General features: G+C 52.9%; 1 protein-coding gene across 1 annotated transcript in view; it reads left to right on the plus strand.

The window, feature by feature from the left end:
- EPHB2 (EPH receptor B2) overlaps window positions 1-18,498 on the plus strand; it is a 176,339-nt gene that overhangs the window by 64,146 nt on the left and 93,695 nt on the right.

The following is an 18,498-nucleotide window of genomic DNA, read 5'->3' on the forward strand; positions in this document are numbered from 1 at the left end:
TGGCAGATCGTATATACCGGCTCCAAAGCTTCTGCCTGGAATGGCCCCCACATCACTCCTCTGTGTATTTTAATAGGCATACAGCAAGTCATGTGGTTATTTCCAATGCAAAGAGATGGGGAAGTGCCATCCCACTGTGAGCCACGGCACCTGACCACCACTTTCACTGTGTGCTAAGCTCCTGACATGTCTAACATTTGATCCTCACGAGAACCCTATGAGGGAAAGTGCCATTTTATTTGAAAAAAAAAAAAAATTGAGGTTCAGATAGCCTTGCTCATATAGTGAGTGGAGGAGCCAAGAGTCTTACACTCAGGTAGTGGGATTCCAAATGCCCCTTCCCCCGAAACCACTATGCTCCTTAAGTTAATTTAAGGGACAAAATTAAATAGACGATAGTATAGGTGGTGTTTGATTATTGCAAAGAATCACAAAGGTGAGTTGCAAACAGTTGAAGAGGTATTGCATGGCAGTAAGAAGGTGTGAAGGTAGATAGACTTGGGTTCAAGGCCCAGCCTTGCCAGCTGTCTGTCTGGGCTGAGTGTAAGACCCTCTTTCATAGGGTGGTTGTGAAGATTTGACAACTTAAGACCTGTAAATCACTTACCGTGGCTTCTAGTACACAGTAAGAGCTTAATAAATATTAACTAAAGGAGATGATGTATCTAAAGCCCAGCCTGGCAGAGCTATTCCTCTGTGTGATTTGTGATGGTGATGGTGGTGGTATAGGAGGTTTGAAGCTTACTTGTGCCTCTTCCTTTTGTCTTCCCCACTGGAACCAGATCCCAGTGATCCAAATGCCAGGCTAAGAGTTTGGACCCTATTCCAGGGGCCCTGAAGAGCCAGTGAAAGTTTAGCCTGGGGCAGTTGCAATGATCCTCACCTTATAAAATGCTGCCACAACCAGCATCTCCATGGCTCCTCCCTCCAGCTCTCTGGGCAGCATTTTAAAGGTTCCTGGGAGGACAAATGACATGGGGGTTCAAGAGATAGGAGCAATAGCCTGTAGGGGAACAGTGCTCTCAAGCTGCCTGAGCTGGGCATCTGCAGTGCTGTGAAGATGGAGGAGTAGAATCAAGGGGTTGTTTTGACCTTGAATTAGATGAGATGTAAAGACAGGCCGGAAAGGGAGGATGGGGAGAAATCAAAGGAAACAGGGAATGCTAGCTTGCAGGGAGGTGATGGTCCTGGAAAAGAAAGGGGAGCCTGGGAGAAAAGACTGGTTTCCTGAGGGAGAAAACAGACCTGGGTTTCTGTACTTGAGTGTGAAAGTGCACAGCCTGGGGACATCTCAGGCCATGGAGGCAGGATCCGTCACTCAGTGCTCATTGTTTATTCATTCAGTAAACCTTGCTTGCGCCTGCTCTCTGACAGACCTTGTGCTGAGCATCTGGTAAGACAGAGGAGAATCTGACTGTGGCCTTGTCCTCCAGGAGCTCACAGGATAGCAGAGGAGACAGACTGTAAACGAACAAGAGAGGGAATGTGTTAGACTTGCTTTAATGGGAACTACTCAGGCTGCAGTGAGCATGGAAAAAGAGGGAAGGAAGGCTTCACAGAGGAGGTGACGTTGGAGTTGGGAATCTTCTGGAGGATGGATCTGTATGACGGAAGACCTGGGGACATGAATCAGCATAGCCCATGAAAGAGAGACTGGTAAATTTTTTGTGTGACTGTGGCAAAAGGCTCAAGGAAGAACTGTTGCTGGAGGTGTACCCAGCTGTGGAAGTATATTAGTTATCTGTTACTGCATAATATTCAGCAACTGAAAACAGCAAACGTTTATTCTCTCACAGCTTCTAAGGGTCAGGAAACCAGGTATGACTTAGGTGGGCGCCTCTTGACTCAGTCGCTCCTGGGACTGCAGTCAGGCTGGGGGTTGGGGCTGTAGGTTCATCTGAAGGCTTGACTGGTGAGGGGTCTGCTTCCACATTCGCTCACATGGTTGTTTGCAGGCCTCGGTCCCTCAGCATGTGGGCCTCGCACATGTGCGGTGGCTTCTCCCAGAGTAAAGAATTCAAGAGAGAATGTGTGAGAGTACCCAAGACAGAAACCACGATTTTTTCATAACCTCGTCTCAGAAGTGACATCTCATCAGTTCTGCCAGGTACACTTCATTAAAAGCAAGTCACCAAATTCAATTCACACTCCAGGGGAGGGAAGTTCACTGGGTGTCAATGGCAGGAGGTGGGGTCACTGGCGGCTGTCGTAGAGGTTGCCTGTCACAGATAGCTTCTCTGAGTCCAAGCTTCTTGCAAGTAGTGAGGATTTGAGGTAACAGTGGGCAGGATGTGTACCCAGCCCCAGCTCTGTCCTGTTTCCTTCTTCCCCCCAGACCTACAGCCTATCCGAGGCCCAGGCCCAGCCAACTTCTGGCTGTGAGTACAGGCCAGTCAGGGCGTGATTAATGAGCTCAGGGAGCCAGAAGGACACCAGCTGCTGTGGTGGCCTGTGCTGAAGCCACCCAGATGTGGGGCTGCTCCAGCCCAAGTCCCACAGGTACGAGCCCCTCTGGCCCTGGGACGTGTAGGAATGATGATTACAGCTTACATCTGAGATGTTGGCAGAGTACTTTCTCATCCTCTAGCTCAGGGATTTTCAGCCTTTATTAGACCTCAGAATCTACTGGGAAGTTTTTTAAAATGCAGATTCCTGGGTCTGGCATAAACCTCTCCCCCAGGTCTGGTCCTGTAGCTCTGAGGTAGGGCTAAGAATCAGCATTTTAAACAAGCAGCTCTGATGCTTCTGTAGCAGGACCATTATTAGCTCAGACACGTGATGTGATAACACATCCTTGGCCAGACAATGACCACGGAGTTAGCCTCACCACCACCCCAGGAACCATTCACCCTTGAAGTGTGTAAGAAGGCATTAGCAGAATCTCTAGGATGGCGTGGTTTGGAAAGATGCATTTAATATTGAAACATGATTTGATGGGGGGGGGGGAATCTATTGCTCTGTTAATACAAATTAAAGAAAACAGGCTGGACAAAGTCTTGTTGACGAGTCAGTGAGTCCTCGTGGGGAATGGCCACCATCCCAGGGGTGGGCAGTGGTACCCAGTAAAGGGTGGGAGTTCCCAGTGGACTGAGTGGTTCACAACGCTAACAGCTAAACTGACTCAATCAAACCAGCTTCCTTAGTGACTCCTGTGTGCAGGGCATAATGGTAAGGAGAGGGGCCTGGAGAAGCCAATCAACCATCAACAAGCACGTATCGAGTACCCTGTGTGTGCCATTTACCCCTCTAATACATACTCACTGAGTACCTTCTGTGAGCCAGGCACGTGTCAGTGCTACAGGGCACAAAAGCGAGCAAGAGACACATATTCATCGCCCTCCCAGAGTTTTCAGTCTAGATGGGTAGATAGGGGGAGATGGAGGGGGAAAAAGGTAATCAACACATAAATAAAATTGTTACAGGCTGTGTGACGCGTGTAAAGGAAAAAAATTGGGTGCAGTAATAGAGTTCAAATGGAGGATCCGTTTCAGCCAGGCAGTTCAGGAAGGCTTCTTGGAAGAAGTTTCGTTTAAGGTGACAGAGATTACCCTGGGAAAGCTGGAGGACAGGGCCTGAGACTCAGGGTTTGGCCTCAAGTGGCGACTGGGCGAGCAGAGGACTCAGACACACGGGTGACCGAGGCAGAACATGGCCCTTCCAGAAATGAGGTCCCTCCAGGCCACAGGGCTTTGAGAATATGAGGAAGAGGAATCTTTTCTGATGTGGGGTCTAGGAAGGCTTCACGGAGGAGATAGCGTTTGAATTGGGTGTTGATGAGTAAGTAGGAATCAGATGGGTGAAGGGAGGGAGGGAATTGTAGGTTGAGGAACCTCAGGAATAAAGGCCCCAAGGTGTGACAGTAAAGGGCATGTTTGGTGGATGTCATTTGCTCTACTCGGTGCAGAGGCCAGGACCTGACTTTCCTCTATTTATTTATCAGTTTGCTGTGTATCGAGTGCCCAGTCTAGGCCTACACTGGCCATACAGCTGCCAGGTGGGGGATTTCTAGGACTTCCTTCAGAAGAACCCTGCTCCCTTCCTTTACCCTAGTCCCCAGTCTCCTCAGGGTCACAGTCCCCAGTGGGGCTTGCCACCAACAGATCTGCCAGGGGTGGCAGGAGGGTGGCCTTGGAATTCCTTCTCTGTAGCAGCTGCTCACACCCAAGCCTGTTCCCCTGACTCTCTCCAGATGTTTATGGGTTTGATCGTGAATGTGCCCCTGCCTCAGTTTCTCCAAGTGTGTCTCCATAGTCTTCTTTCCCTTGGTCTCTCCTTTCCTACCTCAGCCCCTATTTACCCCTCCCTGCCCATTGGGAGCACTCAGCCTGGCCACCCTTTGGGGCCCTGCTCTCTCCTCTCCGCCAGTGGCAGATCTGCATCTATAATGGATCTGGAGGCAGTTCCACAGTGAGCACGATGGCTGTGATACGATCGGGGCATAATGGGGTTTTTAAAAGTTAGCTTGCTCTGGGAGAGGGGCAGCGAGCCAGGAGGAGGGGGTGGGGAGTGGCGGGGGTGGGAGCGAGGTACATGCACATGTGGATCTTCTGGTTCCAGCTCACACTTCCAAGTTCCCAGCTGCCGGGCTTCTCCCAGCCTCTCCCTCTCCTCTGCCCTGCCCTGCTCTGTTTGGCAGCCCCCAGCCCTACTCTTTCCCCCACCCGTGGCCCCTCCCTGACCTTGGCTTTGGAGACCCTGTTTCAAACCCCGGCTCTGCTTTTCACTAGCAGCGTGACCTTGGGCAAGCACCGAGTCTCTCCCAGCTTTTGCTTTCTCATCCGCAAAGCCAGATAAATAGGACCGCTGTGTGGAGTAAATGAGAAAATACCTAGAAAAGTATTATAAAAATAAGAATAAGGACTTTTGTGAACATTATCTTTTGCATGCAAAATTTTTTTTCCTGAGGAGCTTTTTATTTTAAGGAAAAAAAAAAAACTTTTCCTTATCACGAAGCGTTGCAGGTTATTTGTAGGATCTTTAGAAATTACCGATAAGCAAAAAGGAGAAAATGAAAGTCACATAACCACTTTTAATGGGCTGGTATAGAGCCTTCTAGGTGTATTTATGTGTATTTATACATAGTGACCTTTTTTTTTTTAAGGAAAAAAAAGGACTTCTGATAAAAATAGGTAAGAATTGTTGACTTATTAATATTTTGTGGACATTTTTCCATGTCATGTTAGATCTACAGTATCATTTTTGGAGGCTCTTAGAATTCCATAGTGTATAGATGCACCATAATTTATTTACCGATCCTCTATGATCAACATGTACATTGCCTGCAGTGTTTTGCTATCTTAACTGGGATAGTTAAGCCGGAGTGGACTTCATCCCTCTGTCTTTTTGCACGGCTTCTGGTATTTGCGTGGGATGCTTCTCTAAGAGTGGAATTGTGGAGGTCAAAGGGCATGTACGTTTTTTAGAGCTTTTGACACATATTGCCAAATTGGCCTCCAGAAAGGCTGGGCTACGTTACCCTCTTGGTGGCAGACTTCCAGAGTGCCTATTTCCCTGCATGCTCACCAGCAAGGGGTATTAACCCTATGGCTTTATTTTCGGTTTTTCTCCCAGAATCCTGTGCTTCCCCAGCCAAGGGAAGGATGGGCCAGGTGTCCTCTCTGGACCCTCAGAGTTGAATCCTGGACCACCCTCAAAACAGCCTTCTTCACACCCTGCTTTCAGCTTTAGCCTTTTCCACAGAGGCTGGACCAGTGGCCCAGATGTGTTTGGCGAGTCTGTGGGACTAGGGTGTAGTCAGTCTTGGGCTGAGGAGCCCGCCAGCTGGCAGAGCCTGTACTGGCTAGGAAAAAGGGTGTGCGGCTTGGAATGCTGGGAGGAGAGGCCCGGACCCCCACACAGAAAGTTCTCCTTCTTCTCTTCAAGGGCAGAGATGCCCAGCCGGGGATGGGGAAGGCTAATAGACACTCCCTCCAGACCCCCAGGCTCAGGCTAGGACTGATACCACGCAGGCCAGCATTTGTGAAGGGGATTAGACGGAGACCTTGGCCAATGCACTTTAGCTATTTAGGTCTTTGTTCTTAAAAATCTGAAGTACTCCCTCCCCCACGTTCCCTTTCCTCCAACACTCTCAGAGCAGCTGCTTTTGTTCACCACGGTCCCTCTATCTGTCCCTCCACTGGTCTTCCTGTTTGTCCAACCAGCCAGGCATTCACTGAACATCAGCTTCTGATTTTTTTTTTGCTCCTTGGAGGGGTTGATGGTGCCTTCGGAGAGGACCAGGAAGCTAACACACATTGAGTGCCTGTCATATGCCAGGCACTGTGCCAGGCAATCAGGTCCTTGGAAAGATCAGTCATGGCCTCCACCCTGAAGGACCACCCAGTCTAGAGATGCTGACAGATGCATCTGCAGACAGTGAAGGTGATCAAAGGCACGCAGCCCATCCAGGGGAGTGTCAGCCAGGGCCGCAGTGTTCAGAAGAAGGCTTCCAGTAAGAGGAGCTGTCCAAGTGGAAGCTGAGTGAGGAGCAGGAGTTAGCCAGGTGAGAAGGAGGTGCAAAGGCCCAGAGGCCATCAGAGACAGTACCCCTGGGAAGGGTGGAAGGCTTATTTTAGCCCTCTCTCTTCTCTGAGTCAGCAAACTGATAGGATATAAGTATCAAGACATGTGGTGATTCTTCCTCTCTGGTCTTCATATTCTCCCGGAGGTCCAGGCAGGGATATTGTATAATTTTGGCTCTAAAGCTTCATAACAGCTCCTTTATTTTTCACTCAAACAACACTCCCCAGGCAGCTGCTATGCATCAGTTCCTGGCCCGGGTATGAGAACTGCTGAGATGAGGAGGGTCCTTCTTGCACTTCTGGAGCTTCCAGTCTGGGGTGGGGCAGACAGCTCTACCTGTAACTACAGCCTTGGGGCCCTTAGGAGGGAGTTGAGGGAGAGCTAGGGAGGCTTCCTGGAGGAGGAGCTATTTTTCCAGGGCTCTGGAGAATGAGAGAAACAAAGGGAAGGAATTAGTCCAGAAAAAAAGATGGTCAGAAATTATACTGATTTTATTTTTTAACCCTGGCCTCTTGCTGACCCCCAGACAAGGTGCAGCCATGGTGGGGCAAGGGATGAAGAAGAAGGGTTCTCGGCCAAGGGAGAAGGATGTAGTGGCCACCATGGCTTTGGTTCCATGCTTTTGAAAGAGCCAAGTGAGGCAGAGTCTGAAAGGAATCCCGAGAGGCTTGAAGAGGGCTGGAAGGTCCTCTAGGGGTGTCAGGTCCCTCCTGTGTCCCTAGTGCTGTGTTATATGCTATGCTCCATCATCTCACCGAATCTTCTGCTGATATGATTAGCTACATTTTTCAAATGATGAGACTGAGGTCCAGAGATGGTCAGCAAATCGCCCAAGGCCACACAGCCAGTAAGTCTCAGAGGCAGACTGTGAACCTGGCTCTCTCCAACTTGCTGGGCAACTGACTAACCAGGAGTGGGCCAAAGCCTGAATATACGCTGCCCTGCCCACCTCCTGGATCACCGAGACAACTCTAAGATGATGGAACTGAAAAGAGTCTGACAAATAGCCAGCTGAGTGGCTCACCAGTCAGACTGTGGGACTCAAAGGAAGGAATGGGCCACCCTAGTGGGGCAACAAGAGGGGTTGCAGAGGGGATGGAGGAAGAGGGAGGCCCGTGACTGCGCTTGAAGGATGAGTTGCTTTCATATCAAGTGATGTTGGGCAGGATGGAGCAGGGTCCTCACAGGCTCAGGGGTGGGTAAGTCCCTCCTCTCTTCATGCAAGGGGGCACAAGACCTCCAGGAAGGAGGCCACCTACCCCTGGGTAACCCCTGGCCAGAGAGAAGAGTTCTCCCTGACGCCCATATAGCATTCCCATTTTACAGAAGAGGAAACTGAGGTTCAGCTTGTCCAAGGTGACACCAGAAGAGGTAGGACTTGAACCCAGGCCATCAGACCCTGGAGCCCCTGCACTGCCCTCTCTCAGCCCCAGACTGGCCTCAGACCCCAAAGGCACCAAGTCGAGGGTCGCAGGCTGCCTCCAGAACACTCCAGCAGGACCGTAAACAGCTGGGGAAGTTCTCCCTCCAGCTGCTGCCTTTTCATCTGGCTGGGCTTGGGATCTGGCGGGAGAGCCCGTTTATTGAGGAAGTTTATGCATTTAACAGTTTAAGCCTCTCTAAGCCTGTGGTACAACAGGATTTGGGAGCCGTTAACAATTCTGTGTGGTTAAGAGATTTTCATTGCTTTGCGGCAGCTGGCTCAGTCCCCACAGGCCCCACTCTGGCCTCTGCCCCACCCTATTGGGGCACCCCCTTCCTGTGGCCCTTTGTCCTCAGCCCCCATTCTACTGCTTCCCTCTGTTCCCCCTCCTCCAAGCCTCCAGGTACGAACTTTAACCTCAGTGGAGGAACTGAGGCCCAGAGAGGGGAAGGGTGTTGCCCAAGGCCACACAGCAGGCAAGAGACTTGAACCTGCCTGGCAAGGCCTGAATTTCTTCTCATACCCAAACTTCCTTCCTCGCAGATAGGGAGGGAGGACATTAGACTATTGATTCTTCACTGGCAGAACTTATAAAGCGCAGTCTAAAACCAACGTCTGATTTCTACCAAGGCTTTGGGGCAGGGAAGGGTGTGGTGACTTGCCTAGGTTCACTCACCTGGTCAAGTAACGAGCTGACATCAGAACTCGGGCCTCCTGAAGTTTTAATGAAACTTCTTCACACTATACCAAATTGAGTTGTTTTTTTTTTTTTTTTTTTTTCCCATAGCCTGGGGGGGGGGAAATGCCATTTGTAATTATAATGTCTTACATATGTACAGTATTTATTTACTTACACCCTTCCTTATTCCAGAAAAGATTAGAGGCTGCATTTGTATAGCATTTGGTCTCACCCTAGGAGATACTTTGATTTGAAGGATACCCACATGAGAGAAAAGCAAGGCGAAGGTTATTATCGCCATTTTAGAGACAAAGGAAAACTAAAGCCAAGAGAGGACCTGATTTTCCCAGGGTCACATGGACTTTGGGGGCAGAGCTGAGATGGGAACCCAGTGCTCCAGCCTCCAAAGCCTGGGGTCCCTGTCATCTCTGAGATGCCCCGTCAGACAGCTCCCTGCCCCCTTTGCCTCCCCCTCTGCAGAGATGAGACCCCAGGGTCCACTTGACTCTCCATCCTGGGTGGGAAGAGGTGGGCTGCCTCAGGGAGGAGTTCTTCAGGGCCCCGAGGACACATGGTTTGCGTGAACAGGAATGTGTGGGTGGGTTTGGCAGGATGTGAATCCATCGTGACTGGGGGTAGGAGTGGGGCAGGGGTCCCCCCGAGGAGAGGGCTGGCCTCAAGAACCTTACCCTCTCTGGCATCTCGGGACCTTTGCTCCTTCTCTAAGCCTTCCCAGTCTTCCCACAGAGCCCCATGGAGGCTTGATGACATTGTTGTTTTAATCACAGGGATTTGCTTCTGGACATAGTAACCTATCTGCCCAACCAGCCAGTAGGCCAAGAAGGGGGCCAAAATGCGCAATCACTCCCATTTCGCTGGCTTCCAAACACAACACACACGCTTTGTCTCTTGTCCTCTCTGCCACCTCGCCAACAAAGGGTCATGGTCGACCTTTCACCAACTTTACAAAAATGAGGCCCAAAGATGTTAGATGAAATGACTTGTCTGGAAATTTGACACTCAGGGCCCTACCCCAGCCTCCTGTACCTCCCTCTGGACTCCAGTTGCAAATAACAGAGACAAGAGCCAAGGAGTAAGGGACAGACATTGTTGAGTGCCCACTAGGTGCCAGGCCTATGCCCTAGCTGTGGTGTATCATACTTTCCCGATCCTGACAATCCCCAGAAGTGGGGTACGGTGGTTATTCTCATTCTATAGAAGAGAATGCGGAGGTCCAGAGAGGGCGAATAACCAGCCCAAGGTCGCACAGCTAAGGGATGTTGGAGCCAGAAATGAAATCCAAAACCTGCCCTCTTCCCACTGGAATATCGATCGGTACAGTGTTTTATCGTTAGCAAGATTTCTTCCCAATCCTTGTCTCACTTGATTCTTAGCAACTCTAGGAAGTAAGAAGAGGACTATCCCCATTCTTCAGATGAGGAAGTTAAGGCTCGGCAGGGTGTAGTGAGTTGCCCGCCCAGGGCTCATCTCTAGGAGGTCAGAGCTGGGGTGAGAACCGGGTCACTGGGTCAGTTCGCTTCTGATGCCCAGGCCCTGACCCGGCGGCCCCCTTGCTCCTGCCTGTTCCATGACCTCACTCGAACCCAGTTCTGTCAGGCTTCCGTCCCATCACGCCACTAGAACTGCTCATAATCAAGGCCACTAGTGATGTCCACGTCACCAACGCAGTGGTCATTTCCCCGGCACTCGACAAAGTGACCGCTGCATCCTCTGGGACCACACTCCTCCCTGGTGTCCCTGCTGCCTCTCGGGGTGCTCTGTGGCTGGTTCCTGCTCATCTCCCTCCAGTGCTGAGTCCTTGGCCTCCTCTTCTCTCTCTCTCTCTCTCTCTGGGTGATTCGGTCCAGGCCCACGGCTTCAAATGTCCACTCTGGGCCTATCTCCAGACCAGATCTCTTCTCCGAAGTCCAGACTCACATACCTAGCTGCCCAGGGGACCTGTCCACCCTGCTTCCTCCTGCCCCCTACAGTCTGGTCTCCACACTGCAGCCAGTGGTCCCCCTAAAAACAGTCAGATCATGCCCTGCTTTGCACAGAATCTTCTGGGGCCCTGATCCCCATCTGACATTCTGTGCGTTCACTCGTTTGCTCTTTTACTGCCTGTCTTCCTCGGCTGGAACGTGGGTTCCGTGAGGGCAGACATTGCTGCCACTTTTGTCCATCAGTATTTCTAGTTTCTGGCGTAGTGCGTCACTCAGAGCAGGTTCTCAGCATATGTTTGTTGCAGAGCCCCACTCACCCCAGTGTCAGACACTGTACCCTCCCAACCCTGACGTGAGTGATAACACTAAACAAAGGCCCTCGGTGAGGCTGGGGTTCTTCCTGCCACCTCTGGTGGGCTCCAGAGGGACCAATATGGCCTGATTGTCCAGCAGGTCTGTCTGTGGTTGGGACACTCGTTTCTAGGCATGGGAGGAGGGCCGTTATTGTTGATACTCAGTGTTTCCTGTAAGATTTCAAATTCTTGGAACTGGGGACCTCAGAGGGCATCTTTCTGTCTTACTCATGTTTTAACATTAACAAACGTAGTTTCAGCCGCTGCTCTCTTGCCTGTGTTGGCCTGACTGTGTTCGGACTCCCAGACCATTTCTCTCACCAGGAATTTGTGGGAGCCTACCACGTGCCTGGGTCGGTGCAGAGACAGAGCTGGAAGAAAGGGAAGGAGGCACGTAGCACACAGAGACTCCTGGTCACAGGTTCAGACCTGCTGCCTGACTTACTCGGTTAGGTCCTTTCTGTGAGCCTCGCTTTCCTCTTGTTAAATGGGGCTGGCAGTCCCATCTTCAGAGGACTTGGGGGAGGCTCAGATGAGTTCAGAGAGCTCTGAAGATAAGAGAAGGATGGGAAGAGAGGGGGTGCTCCTGCTCCAGGAAGGAATGTTTCTTAGGGCAGGGGGAGCATTAGCCCAGTGCCCTGAAGAGCTCCCGGAGAGCAGGGCCATGTGGCCTGGGCACACAGCAGGTGCCTAATGCATGCTTGTGTGGAATGGCATTGTTTTAACCAGACAGGGTGCTTTTATTGAGCATCGTAGCAGATGCTCAGAGTCAGGGTGCCTGGGTCCAAACTTGGGCTCTGCACCCCCTTGCCTTGGGACCCTGGCAGACGACCTCCCCTGCCCCCTCTGCCCCTGGAACTCAGTGTCACCATCTGTAGATTGCCCTTAGGCACTAACAGCCTCTGTTTTTGTTCTGCCTCTTCCTCATGGCGCCCCCTCATGAGGCCAGTAGGCATCTATAACTGTCTGGCATGAGGATGATGACCCCACATTCGATGCCACTCCCCAGACGCCATCAGACAGGAAGGGTTAGTGAGGGAAGAGCCAGCTGCCTAGGTCCAAATCCTGGTTCTGACATTTACTACCTATGTGACCCTGGATAGGCAACTCACTTCTTGAAGCCTTGATCTCCTCATCTATAAAATGGATGTAATCATAAATAGAATATGGGACTCAATGGGATAAGGAAGATAAGGCTTTGGGCATATCACATAGCACCCAGCACATGGCATGTGGTCAGTGCTATTCGTAGTCTGGAAATTGCTATCTAAATGCTCAGGGTTGTTACCCTCCCCTTTTACAGAGGAGGAAAAAGAGGTTCAGGGAGAGCAAGCGACTTGCCCCAGGCCACAAGGAAGTAAGGGCCCATAACCCCTGTTGTCTGGTAGAGCATGGGAGAAAGACTAGGCAGGGCTTGGGGACCAGTCAGAGCTAATTCCCACCTTTGTCCCTGTAACCTCAGCAAATTCTGGGCCTAGGGCCTCAAGTTATTCTGGCTCCTTCCAAGAAACCAGACTCTACCCTTAAAGGCGCCTCCATCTGATTAGCAACATTTTAAAGACCTAAGAATGGTCGCTGGCCTTTTTGCGCTGCTTGGGCGGGCTATGCAGCTTTGGGATCCCCGCATCCGTATCCCTGGCAACCCCAGCCCTGGGCTGCCCTCCCCCCATACCCTGCTGTCAGAGCTGTCTGTCTGTGGGAGCTCTCTGGAGGCCCGAGAGGGATGTGCATGCACGCGTGTACTAGGTCATTGCAAAGCATCCCCAGCACACATGCATGTACATGTGCACTAGCTTCGTTAGGAGTGTGAACTGTGTGCCTGTGTGCGCACAAGTTTGCCAGCTGACCCAACATCACAAATGCACCTGAGATACCTCTGGATAGATGAGCGTGTGTGTGTGCGTTTCGGGGATGGGACGTGCCCACGCCCTTGCCCACGCAGGTCGCCCTGGAGCCTGCTGCAAGTCCTTACGTTACTGTCCCTGTGTTCATGTGTTCCTGTGTTTGTCTGACATGCCCCAGCACACGTGTGTGTAGGGAGGAGCATACTCAGACGTGTGCTGGATCAGTCAGACTGGTGCCTGTAAAAGATCATGTGTGTCACACTGAACAAGTACATCTACCCTTGGGGGTGTCCCTGTCTGTTTCCTTGGGTATGCATGTCCTGGGTCAAGTAGGCGTTTGTGTGCTTGTGTGCACACCCATAACAAGGAGATCAAGCCAGAGCGTATGCACTTGTGGGTACGTGTGTATATTGTATCGAGCCAGATGTCTATGCACTTAAAAATCGGTGTTTGTGAGCATGTGTGTGTGCATGTGCGCACTAGATCAGCTAGTAGAGTGTGTGCATGTGTATGCGTGTGGGATACACACATACACACAGGTTTTCTGGGGGGCAGGATGTCAGGGCCATTGATTTGCTGTCTCTTAGAAATTCCCTTTGAGGTCCTCTTCATGTCTTCCATGAAGCAAGCAGTGGTTCCAATTTTCTTCAGGTAAATGGGGCCCGGTTCACAGTGAGGCCGTGGCCCTGCCCCACCCACCTCCCCTGCTGGGTGGGTGCGCAACATGTACACACAGAATCTGCTTCTCGTTCACAGGAGAGCATGGGGAGCCCTGGGGGGTGCAGTGGGAGCCCTGGGCTGAGGTCAGGTTCCTTGTCCAGGCTCCGCTGCTTTCTATTCACGTGGCCTTGGGCCTTTCCCTTCACTTCCTAGAGCCTCTGTGTTCTTGTCTGCCAGAGTGGACCAGTTGGTGAAAATGTGCTGGCAAAGCCCTACCCAGGCTGAGGATTGTCATTCCTCTCACATCTGTCCAGGTGTTATGTTTATGGAGTACTTTCACCTCTTCCTGTGGAGACAGGCTTCTGTCTACACCATACCCCAGAGCAGGGCCAGCCATAGAAAGGCCAACAGAGGAGCTGTGGTACTTCTAGGAGGAAGGGAAGGGACACACGTGAGCTGTGTGCCCCTACTGTGCGCTGGCCCTATGCCACAAACACTTGGCTAACATCACTTCATTTCATCCTGGCCACGGCCCTCTGTGGTGGGTGGTGTTATCCTCTTCCCCTAGAGCAGGAAACTGAGGCCAGCATAATGCAGGGACTTGCCTGAGCCTCACAGGGGACAGCAGGTGGCGAGCCAGGATTGGCACCCAGGCCCGGGTGATTCCTGAGCCTTCCGGCTATATCCCAAGAATGGCTGTATCCCAAGAACGCTTCCTAGAGTGGAAAGGAGTAATGGGCCAGGCCCTGAAGGATGCCCAGACCCCACAGGAGGCAGGATGGTGCGCAAGCCCAAGGCGCCATGTGAACAGAGATCAGCAAGCACCAGGCTGGAGGAAAGCAGGCCCTTCAGCCTCTGCCGCCTGCTTGCGCTCTCCCTGCCCCGTCCCCCTCCAGATGGGCAGCCCCTCACCAGGGTCCCCTCCCACCCTGCATGCTGCAGTCTTTGTAGCCCAGGAAGAATGCCTCTCTTTATCTGCTAGACGCCCCTTCCCTTTGATTCTCCTCTCCCCAGCGTTTCTGCTGACCTCTGCGTGTTGGGAATCCAATTAGAGGAGCGGACAGAGAGAGTGACAGGCGCTCCGAATCCCGCCTCGGCCCCTCCGAGCACGCCTGGTGGAGCTGCAGACGATGCAGTGCCTGCTTGTCATGCCGGGCCCTGCGCTGGGCTTTGTGGGGATTAGCTGCCTAGGGCGGGGGGTGGGGAAGCACACTGCAGATGGGACCAGAAGTGATGCTGGTGAATGTCACGTCCTGGGGGAGAGTAGAGGGCCCCCCTGCCTCCAGCTCAGCTCAGAATCCAGCTTGGGGAAGAGGGGAGAGGGGGGTGGGAGGCAGGCTGGCCTTGGCAAGGAGTGGGCCACCCTGGCCTATAGCAGTGTTTGGGAAATGATGGCCTAGTTGGGTTATTTGGATCCCCATTTGACGCTGGGAAGGTCAAGGCCCAAAGCTAGACTGAAGGAGAGGTGACAGCCTAACTCATGTCTGCCTACTCTGGGGGCAGTACCAGAATTTCTACCTAGGAAGGGTTTTGAGGGGTTGATTTGAGTGCAGGGGGATGTGGAGGGCTATTATCTTGAATCTTCATATGGGAAGCACTTTACATGTGGAGAAGGGGCCGCCTCCTAGAGATAATGTCTAAAGAACCACCCACCACAAGCCTCTTCTTGGCACGGCCACCAGGCCAAGGACAAGACCATGCCCTTTTTCACCCATCATCACAAATTTACCCTCCTGGTTTACAGCTAAGGGAACTGAGGCTCCCAAAAATGGAAGGCCAGCCCTCAGCAGAGCTGGGATGTCTCATTCCCTCTCCTTATACCCCAGATCGCCCTGACCCCACCCCTGACCTCCTGAGTGAGGACAGTCCACAAAGCCCCCTCCCCAAGGAGGGATGCAGGATCTGCAGAAGTGAATTTTGGCCCTCAGGGAAAGCAGCAGCCTCTCCCTGTCGCCAAGAGCACCAGGTGAAATATGGTCTGCACAGCATATACCCCAGCAAATACCCCAGCCCCTCCGGAAATGGTTAGAACCTGCGGCGTGCCAGGCCTCACGCTTGGCACAAGCACAGGGCAGTATCTGAAGTGGCCTCTGATCCAGGAACTCACAGCGAAGAGGAACAGGGGACCCTGGTGCACAGAGGGAGGGGCGTGTGAACTGGGGAGCTAAGGACTGTGTGGACCCACAGGGGGTGAGGGGGTCGGGATGGGGCCACACTCAGCCCAGGAGTCCTAGAGGACTTCCCAGAGGGAGGGGCACCTGAGCTGAGACCTGGAGGACAAGCAAAAACAGCTTGAGGAGGCCTGCGATATTCAGGCCTGAGAGGCAGGGCAGGTATGGGGCTTCCAGGGGCAGAGCACCTGCCCGCCCCTATCCCATCCTCACTCCACAGCTGCCTGGATTGGGCAGGGCTGACCCACCTCCCACTGCAGTACCCCAGCGGGGCTGCACAGCTGTGGCTGCCTCCTGGGCCTGGCAGAATTGACAGCCTTTGGATGCTCAGCATCTTTAGTAAGAATCACCAGAGATATGGGATTGGAGAGCCATGAGGATCCCAGGGTGGTTCCTGGCCAACAATAGTGATTAGGAGGCCACAGTGCCCGAGAGTGCACATTAGAGACCCAGCATTTCTCTAGCACATGCACTATCTCCTGAAACCCCACACCAAGCCCAGCAAGCAGGAACCGCTACCCCATTTTACAAGAGAGAGGACAGTTTAGAAAGTCAAGGGGGCTTGCCCAGATCACAGCATGTTAATTTACAGAATGAGCATTTAAACTCAGGAGCCCATAGACCTTGCCCACCCCTCCAGGCTACCACAGCCAGTGCCAGTATGAGTTTATTGGGTTTGTGTTTTTGGTATTCCTGCCCAGCATGGTGCCTGGCACATAGTAGGCGCTCAGTGGCCGAATAGTGGGTAGATGGCTGGATGGATGGTTAAAATCAATCCATCTATCCATCGACCAATTCTTTCTCACCTGGTGTCTTTTTTTTTTTTTTAAATAAACTGGCACCAACCTCTATCCTGCCAGTGAAGGCCATATTAAATATGAATTAATGTCTCAGCTCAGTTCTCATGAATACAAATGAGAAGGGTGTGTGGACCCAAGAGAGCAAGGAGAGACACCCAGTCTGCTTCCCACACCTGCCCGGACCTGAAAACACACGCTCACACCCTGACACACATGCAGAGTCACACCGAGCCACTCACTTTCACACCCTCCCTCACGCCTGGTGCCTAAGGCTAGGACAGTCCCCTCGAGCCCCCCATCTTTCCAGCCCCCATTCCCCAGCTCCCCACTCCGACTCCCCTTGCTCTGAGCTGGGGCCCCTTTCCAGGCGGAGGCCTCTCTGGGCTCAGCCCTGGACCTGCCGACTCTCCGCTGCCGCCTGCACACCCCTCCCTCTGAACTTGACTCCGCCTCCCCTTCCCAGGTTCGTCCTCTTCCCCCCTCCCTCCTTTTGTCTCTCCCTCCCCTCCTCCTTCTGTGTTCTCTTTCCTTTTCATCTCTCTTGCTGTCTCTACCTTGATCGGCCTCTGGTCTCATCCCCATCTGACTGCCCTTCATCCTGTGCAGTCTGACCGTCTGGCCCCTCAGTACCGCCATCCACCTCCCCCTCTGTGTTCCCCTCTCCCGGTATGTCCCCACTGTCTCTCTCTCCCCGTTCCCCCTTATCCTTGCCCTTCCCCACATTCTTCCTTCAGGCCCTGGGCGAGCTGTGGGCTCCTCAGCCCAGACACTCAGGAGTCCAAAAGCAGCCCCCCGCCTTCCCTCTCCGTCAGGGGGCAAGGACGCACCCCGGGGCAGCTGCCTCAGTCTCCTCACCGGCCAACCAGTGGAATCGTCCACCAGGCTGAGACACTCTCCTTGTTGCCAGTTTAATTGCTATACACACTTTTACTGAGCGGCCCCGTCCCCACGTGGAGCCCAGGCGAGGCCTGGGTGGAGGCCAGCACAGCTCTGGATCCACACAGCCCTGGTTCAGGTGCCCTCCACGCCATGGGCATGCGCCTCCACCTCTGAGTCTCCATTTTCTCGTCTGTAAAATGAGGGCAGGAGAGTTGGCTTGAAAGGGCTTTGTGAGGTTCAGGTGAGCTGAAGCAGGCAGAGCGCCCAGTGTTCTGTCTGACACACAGTAGGTGCCCAGGGGTGGCTGTGGGTGACAGAAGATGTGGGTCCTCAGAGGACCCACAGCCCAGTGGAAGACCGAAAACTGCGAGTATTTACTCCCTCGGGCTCTGGGGAGCTATAGAGCCATGATCACAGCCTGTTTGGCACAGAGGTCAGTACAGGAGGTGCCAGGGGTCAGGGGTCATGGAGAAGAGGTTGGCCTAGGGAGGCTTTGGAGGGCCTCAGTCCTCCAGCAATGCTGGGGCTGGGCCTCAGCGGAAGCCATAGCTGGGGATTCAGCCTAAGGCCTGGTCAGCTTAGAGTTTGTCAGTCTAGGGGATCCCAAGCACTTATGGTCTGCCCCTCTCCCTTCCGCCAGGGCTAGAGTCATGCAGGTTTGGATTGGCATCCCCAGCAGGTATGGATGGGATGAGCCACTCCACCTCCAGAGTCCGTATCATCCACCTGTCATCTCTGTCCCATGCTGGCCCTAGGGGGCCTGACTTGTTCTGAATGAAGGGACTTCAGAATATGGGTTCTGAAGGGCCAGAGTGGTACTCTGGTTTGGCATTACCCCACTTCTGTGTCCTAGAGCCACACCCATCATCTCTGAGCCTCTGTTTCCTCATCAGGGCCTTTGAATAGATTATACAAGGGGCTGCAGCCCAGAGCGGGCATTGGGTAAGTGTCTCCCAACCTCCCTCTGCTCCTCATGGTGGAAGTTTCATACCTGCCCCTCCCCCCATGGCCCGGCTTGGGCCCTCCCTTTCTAGAGCTGACCTCCCCTCCTACTGCATGAGAAGTCTGGCCCCAGGACGCTTGCGCCCTCTGCCCCCTTCCCCCACCTCCCTGCGACCACCCAGTCCAGCCAGCTGTGAGCAGCAAACCTCCCTCCCGCCCACCCTGGACCTAGGGGTCAGCAAGCCTTCGAGCGTGGGAGGGGGACAGAGCCTGAGATTCTGT

Source organism: Rousettus aegyptiacus, unplaced genomic scaffold (genome assembly GCF_014176215.1).
Source record: "Rousettus aegyptiacus isolate mRouAeg1 unplaced genomic scaffold, mRouAeg1.p scaffold_m13_p_1, whole genome shotgun sequence".
In the NCBI taxonomy this organism is placed as follows: Eukaryota; Metazoa; Chordata; class Mammalia; order Chiroptera; family Pteropodidae; genus Rousettus; species Rousettus aegyptiacus.